A 7,867-nucleotide genomic window follows, 5' to 3' on the forward strand; every position below is an offset into this window, starting at 1 on the left:
AGTCAAAATCCCTACTTATTATATATACAGAGGGGTAAAAAGACCATGTTCCATCATGGGGGATTTCAACAATGTACTATATGCAGAGGAAAGAATAGGGAGGCCCATAACATTAGCTGAAGTTAGAGAATTTAAAATATGCATAACAAAGTGTTAGTTGCAAGAAATGAAATCCTCAGGATCATTCTTCACATGGAGTAACAAACAAGAAGGGTAAGATAGGGTGATGAGTAGAATTGACAGAATCCTAAACAATGATAACTGGACTGTTTACATGCAGATTCAGAAGTGAATTATCATAATGAAGAGATTTTTGATCACTATCCAGCAATAATCCGATGGGGGGACAAAAACCAACAAAGACAGAAAATGTTCAGGTATTTTAACATGCGGAGTCTAGCCATAGAGTTCAAAACAAAAGTTAAGGAAAATTGGGAAAAAGAAATCAAATGAACTAAAATGTACCAAGTGGTAGGAAAGCTAAATAGATTGAAGATAGTATTGAGGCAACTGAATAAGGATAAATTTGCAGAAGTGGAGGTGAAGTATGAAGAGGCAATGCTGAAGCTGAAAAAGTGCCAACATGAAATACAGCATGATCCCTACAACATGGACCTCATTATGAAGGAAGTAACACTGAGCAAAGATTGTAAATATTGGCAGCAAGCTACTAAAACTTTTCTGTGGCAAAAAAGTAAGAATAACTGGCTGCAATATAGGGATAAAAACACCAAATTATTCCATGGCTTTATGAAAGCTAGAAGAAGCTACAATATAATATTCTCAGTAATAGACAGTGATGGGAATGAGAAGACTAGACCAGATGGAATTGCAGAGGTATTCATACAGTTTTACACAAAACTATTAGGGGATGCATCAGAAAAAATAACACATGTAAACAGTGCTCTTCTGAGGAAAGGAGAAATACTCTCAAAACAGCAAAGAACTATGCTGGTTGGAGAAGTCACAGATAATGAATAAAGCAGGCAGTATGGAGCATATCAGAGGATAAATCACCTGGAAATGATGGCTATAGAAGCCAATTCTATAAAGATATGTGGGAAATTATAAGACCTGATGTAACAAGATATATGAAGGAATTCTTTACAAATGAAAAACTACTCGAAGTCCTAAATAATACTGTCATTACCCTAATGCCAAAAGGGAAACATGCAACAGGTGTAGGTGACTATAGACCAATTGCTTGTTGTAATACAATATATAAAGTGATTTCTAAGGTGATGTATAATAGATTGAAGAATGTGCTGCCAATGATTATTTCCCCTTGCCAAAGTGCTTTTGTTAAGGGAAGAACAATTGTTCAGAACATTCTGATTTGTCAAGACTTGGTTAGAATGTATAACAGGAAAGCTGCTATGAGGAGATGCATGATTAAACTGGATCTGGGAAAGCATATGATAGTATGGAGTAGAACTTTGTTCAGGAAATGCTAATGGCACTGAATTTTCCACCAAGATTTATTCAATGACAATGGAATACATCAGTACAACTAGGTATACTATAGCAACGAACGAGGACACATATGGGGACATTAAGGGGAAGAAGGGATTAAGGCCAGGAGACCCTATATCCCCACTAATTTTTGTAATATGCATGGAGTATCTGTCAAGAATTTTGAAGTTAGTAGGGCAACAAGAAGGCTTCTTATATCATCCCAAATGTAAGAACATGCAACTAAATCACTTATGTTTTGCAGATGATATCCTAGTTTTCTGCAAAGGGGAATGACATGCAACAATGTTACTACTAAGAGGCATCAAGACATTCTCTTTGGCATCTGGAATGACAACAAACAATGATAAATCAAATGTGTACTGTGCAAACATAGAGAAGAAATGCATTCAAGATATATGTGAAATTTCAGGATACAAAGAAGGTAAGCTGCCTTTTAAGTATCTTGGGATGCCAATATCTCCAAGAAGACTATCAGTGATGGATTGTGAAGGATTAGTGGAGAAAGTGATGAGCAGGGTGAATGTGTGGGGGACAAGAAATTTATCCTATGCTGGCAGGGCACAGATGATTAATTATGTGCTAATGCAATTACATATATATTGGGCCTCGATCTTCATCCTGCCAAAGAAAGTAATCAAGGCCATAATAATTGCATGCCTAAGCTCTCACGGGTTTAAAACGCGCCACTAGAGTCTAAGGCATGTTTACTTATATACCCATATATATGTCGTCAATATATTTGTTTCTATGTTTCTAGTTATTTCTTGAATTATTTATACCAATGCCATTGCCTTTATCCCCACTGAGACGGAGAGAGTGAGGAGATTCATTGACGGGCTCACTTTTAGTATCAGGCTACAGATAGCCAAGGAGACTGGAGGTGATATTGTTTTTCAGAGGGCCATAGAGATTGCTAGAAGGATCGAGATGATTCATGGTCAGGAGAGGGGGCCAGTATCAGATAAGAGGCCTCATCATTTTGGAGGTTTCAGTGGCGCCTCATTTGGAAGCAGGGGTACTTTTGGTAGAGGCCATCCTCCCAGGCCGTTTCCGTCAGTACTTCAGGCATCGCACGATGCTTTGGGTAGCCGTGTTCCTTATGTATCTCGTCTTTGCAGCTAGCCTATAGTGTACCATCAGCTCCTATTAGTGCGCCTCCGATCCAGAGCTACCATAGTGTTTATCCGTCCCGTTCGGGTCAGTCTCATCTTCGGCAGCCACAACAACTGGGAGGGTGTTTTGATTGTGGGGCACAAGTAACATCAGGAGGCACTGCCCTAGATTGTTGAGCAACATGCCACAATAGAGTTGTCGTGCCATGGTTCCGGCACCAGTTGCTTCACTGCCCGGTCAGCCAGCTAGAGGTGGGTGTTAGGCCGCCAGAGGAGGAGGTCAGGCCATTAGAGGTGGAGGTCAGGCCATTAGAAGTGGAGGCCAGCCAGCTAGAGGCCGTCCGAGAGACGGAGGTCGGGGTGGTGGGGCTCAGCCCCATTTTTATGCATTCCCAGCTAGACCTAAGGCCGAGTCATCTAACTCCGTTATCACAGGTATTGTTCCAGTTTGCCATAGAGATGCTTCAGTTCTATTTGATCCGGGCTCTACTTATTCCTACGTGTCATCCTATTTTGCTTCATATCTGGTTGTGCCTCGTGATTCTTTGAGTGCTCATGTGTACGTGCCCACATTTATGGGAGATTCTATTATTGTAGCCAGCCCGCTAGTGATATTTTCGCTCTGGGCCTAAGCCCTCACAGGTTTAAAATGCGTCGGTTTTGAGAAATTCCTTAACAAAAGAGATAAAACCTTCAATCGGCATGTTCCTGCAAATAAACAGACAAATTTGTAAAACAAGGTACGTTAATTTGTAAATTATATAAGCAGCAATGATGCATATTCACATGAGATTAGGATCTGTTCGTTTGAGATGTGAGAGTGTAGTGAAGCATTCTGTGATGGGTGATTGGTGATTGGTGTGAAAGGGTTCAGTGATCGGTGCCCATAATAAGAAAATTAGGCCTGAATGTGGGGTTCGGAAGATGAAAATTTGATTGGTGCAGAAATAGGCCGACAAATATCAAAACCGCTTCGTATTTATCATACTATACACATTCGTACTTATACAATTTAGTGCTTTTTTCACATTTAGCTCGCGCCAGGTTTAATCTTCACTTTTTCTAGTCGAAAAGGTATTTAAAATTTATATAATTTTTGTATATTACATACATAATGTCTATATAAACAAAATATATATATATATATAGACATTCTGACCCGAGACACGTTCATTGATAAAATCGTCCTAGGTTCGACTTTTCAATTGAGCAGAGGCAACTGATCAACCTTCTCTAGACCAGTGTTTTAAAAGGCATTTTCGAGGCGAGCCCCCGGGCGAGACGCACCAAAAATGCCCCGAGGCGATTGTTTGGGGCGAAAGTCTCAAGAGGCGTACACTCAGCAATTCGGGGCGTACGCCCAGGCATTTGAGGCGTAAGCCGCAGAGACTTTTCAAATTAAAATAAAATTTGTTGAATAAGTCCTTCATATAATACCCAAATTCTCAAAAGTCAGCTTGGTAATTACTCAAAAATTTTAAAAAGGAACTGAAATGTATTAAATTTAAAAGTCAAGACCTTTTTTATTGATTGAAACCCTAATTCATCATCTTTTCCAATTCTTTATCTTGTCCGTTAGTCTGCTAATATCTTCCAAAAGCAACGAATATTCAATTTCTTTTTTACAACTACAAAGAGAACTTCATTCTCCTTCACAATAGCAAGTTCAAAGTTCAAATTGCAGGTTAGTCGTCCTTTTTGTTCCTCCATGTACTTTAATATTTTCAACTCAAGTGACTTGTGCTTCTAAGCAGCGTATAATAGATTGTTTTGACTAAGTTTTTGATGGGGATGGAGCACACACACACATATATTATTTTCTTCAATTTTTATGCAATTTTACTTGTTTATAAATATTTACTGTAATTATAATATTTAATAAAATATTAAAAATTAAATACCTATGGGGCTTACGCCTCGTTGAGGTATATGTAAAATGCCTTACCTTACGCCCACGCCTTTTAAAACACTGCTCTAGACTCTAGAATCTTGAATTCTTTTTTTTCCCGACAAATTTTGAAAAATTGGTTTAATTGGTCTAGAGATATCAAAAGAAAAAAAGAAATAGGTTTTGAGAACTTCCTTAGCAAAAAAGAAAAAACCTTCAATCGGCATGTTCTTGCAGATAAACAGACAAAATAGTAAAATTAGGTGCGTTAATTTGTAAATCATACAAGTAGCAACGACGCATATTCACCTGAGATTATGATCTATTCGTTTGAGGTGTGAGAGTGCACTGAAGGGTTCTGTGATTGGTGATTGGTGATTGATGTGAAAGGGTTCGGTGATCGGTGCCCATAACAAGACAATTGGGCCTGAATGTGGGGTTCGGAAGATGAGTATTTGATTAGTGCAGAAATGGGCCGACAAATATCAAAGGCACTTCGTACTTATCATACTATACACATTCGTACTTATATAATTTAGGGCTTTTTTTTCACATGCCCGCGCTAGATTTTGTCACGACCCAAAATCCACTAAAGGTCGTGATGACACCTAACATAGCCATCAGGCAAGCCAACGGTGATTGATCAACTTAATTACCCATTTCTATATTTTGAAATCATAATTTTCCTTAGTTAAATCGTATGAGATAGAATTTGCACAACTACAATAACGAACAACCTGTAGGAACCCCCAAAACCCGGTGTCACAAGTGCATGAGCATTTTCAAAAGAGTACAATAATAATATAACATCTGTCCCAAATGTAATAAGATAGAATAAAATAAATAGTGCAATGGAGACTCGGTGGACTGTGATGTGTAGCCTGTAATGCAGCTCACATGAAGTCTCCTCAACAGGTGCGCTTACGCGCCAAGGTGATCATCAATGAACCTGTCAAATCCTGCACATTTAGTGCAGAAGTGCAGCATGAGTACGTAAATCAACGCGTACCCAGTAAGTATCTAGCCTAACCCGGGAGAAGTAGTGACGAGGAGTCGACATTGACACTTACTAAAGGTCCAATAAAACAATGTAATAAAACATGAGCAGATATGAAGCATACGACAATGATGGGGTAAATATGTAAGTTACATAATCTTCCAATTACTTCTTTTAAAGCAAGAATTTCTAAATCTTGTATTCTACCTTACCAGCTCAGAAAATATCAAGTGTCATTATCAAATAAATAAGGAATACCATATAAATGTCGGGCATCAGTAGAGAGATTAGCTCGTGAATATTCGGGCTACTAGTGGTATAACACACGATTCTGCCGAGGTCGTTCGGACCAATCTCAAATAATGTGTACACTGCCGAGGGTCGAGCGGCACGAACCATAGATGCATCTATATACTGCCGAGGCGTTCGGCCCGCTCAATAAGAAAAGGAAGGAAGTTACCTAATCATGAGACACGTGTTTACAATACAGCACAAAATGGATATAATTTTTACCGTTCCTCAAATAACTCGCCCACAACTCAAAAGTGTTAAGGCTTGTCCTAGTGTACATATATTTATTTCTAAATAAATTTCAATCATAACTTCAATTAATTAAGCCAGCAGAATGAGTTCAATAATTCAAATATTACATGATAAGATCCTAAGTCTACCCGGACATAAACACACTATAGCTTCGTACGGACTCTCGTCACCTCGTGCGTACGTAGCACCCACAACTAGTTTCACATAACAACAAAAATCACCTAAGGGGTAGTTTCCCCTTCACAAGGTTAGACATGAGACTTATCTCGCTCCGAAGTTCCATAACCAGCTCCAAAGCCTCTCTAACACCTCAAACCGCTGCCCATCTCTTCAAAACTAGTCAAACAACGTGCAAACCAATCAAAATATACCCCAGCACGTATAATTTAACAATTTATAATGATTCCCAGCTTCTCTCAAAAGCCAACAAAGTCAACCCTCGAGCCTACGCGCCCGAATTTCGGAAATGTTTGAAGATAAACTCTACCCATAACACCATGAACTCAAATATATAATTTATTCCTAATTCCTTGTCCAATTTCGCAGTCAAATTCCAAAAATACAAAATTCTAGGTTTTCTACCAAAAATCCCAAATTTCTATTAATTTCCATGTTTAAAACCATATACCAACCATGTATTTAACTTGTAATAGGTGGGAGTCACTTACCTTGTGTTGCTTGATACAAATCTCACCTTGAAGCTCTCCAAAATCTCCCCAACCAAGTGAAAATGAGAGAAAATGGGCCTAATCCCGTTTTTATAAAAACTTCACTGCCCAATGACATTTTCTCATCTGCAGAACATGAGCCGCTTCTGCGGCACAGAGACCGCTTCTGCGGCTCCCTTCAGGCCCCTCAACCTCCCCATCTGCGGCCCCTCCAACGCTTCTGCGCCTTCGCTTCTGCGGTCCTAACCTTCCCCAGCCATTCCGCTTCTGCCCTCAAGGACGCTGCATCTGCGCCATCGCATATAAGAAAATGGTCTCGCACCTGCGCCACTACCCAGCTCGCCAAGAACCGCTCCTGCGGCCAAAACCTCGCAGGTGCGGTTACACCAGATGCCAGCTGCTTTAGCATTTCCCCTAAGCCCAAACTCGATCCGCTTTCAATCCGATTCTCACCCGAGGCCCTCGGTACCCGTCCAAACGTACCAACACATACCAAAATATTATACGAACTTAGTCGAAACCTTAAACCATGTCAAACAATATCAAAATCATGAATCAAGCCTCGAATCAAACTTATAAATTTTCAAATTTCCAAATTTTATATCTTGTGCCAAAACGTACAAATCAATCCGAAATGACTTCAAATTTCGCACTCGAGTCATAAATGACATAGCGAAGCTATTCCAAGGCACGGAACCCCAAACAAACATCGATAACATCAAAATCCACTTGAAACCAAACTTATGAAATTCTTAAACCTTTAAAATGCCAACCTTCCATAATAAGCACCGAAATGCTCCCGGGCCACCCGATACTCGACCCGAACATACGTACAAGTCCGAAATTATCATACGAACTTATTGAAACCTTCAAATCCCGATTCCGAGGTCGTTTACTCAAAATTCAAAACTTAGTCAATTTTGCCAACTTAAAGCTTTCGAAATTAGGATTTTCTTCCCAAATCAATCCCAAACTTCCCGAAATTTAATTCCGACCACATGTACAAGTCGTAATACCTGAAGTGAAGTTACTCAAAGCTTCAAACCGTGGAACGATGCGCTAAAGCTCAAAATGAGCGGTCAGTCGTTACATTCTCCCCTATTTAAACATACATCCGTCGTCGAACGTGCTAAGGACTACTCTGGAGTTGTCCAAAATCACTGTTTAACACCTCGTGCACCTA

The sequence above is a fragment of the Nicotiana tabacum genome, chromosome 21, assembly GCF_000715075.1.
Source record: "Nicotiana tabacum cultivar K326 chromosome 21, ASM71507v2, whole genome shotgun sequence".
NCBI classification, from domain to species: domain Eukaryota; kingdom Viridiplantae; phylum Streptophyta; class Magnoliopsida; order Solanales; family Solanaceae; genus Nicotiana; species Nicotiana tabacum.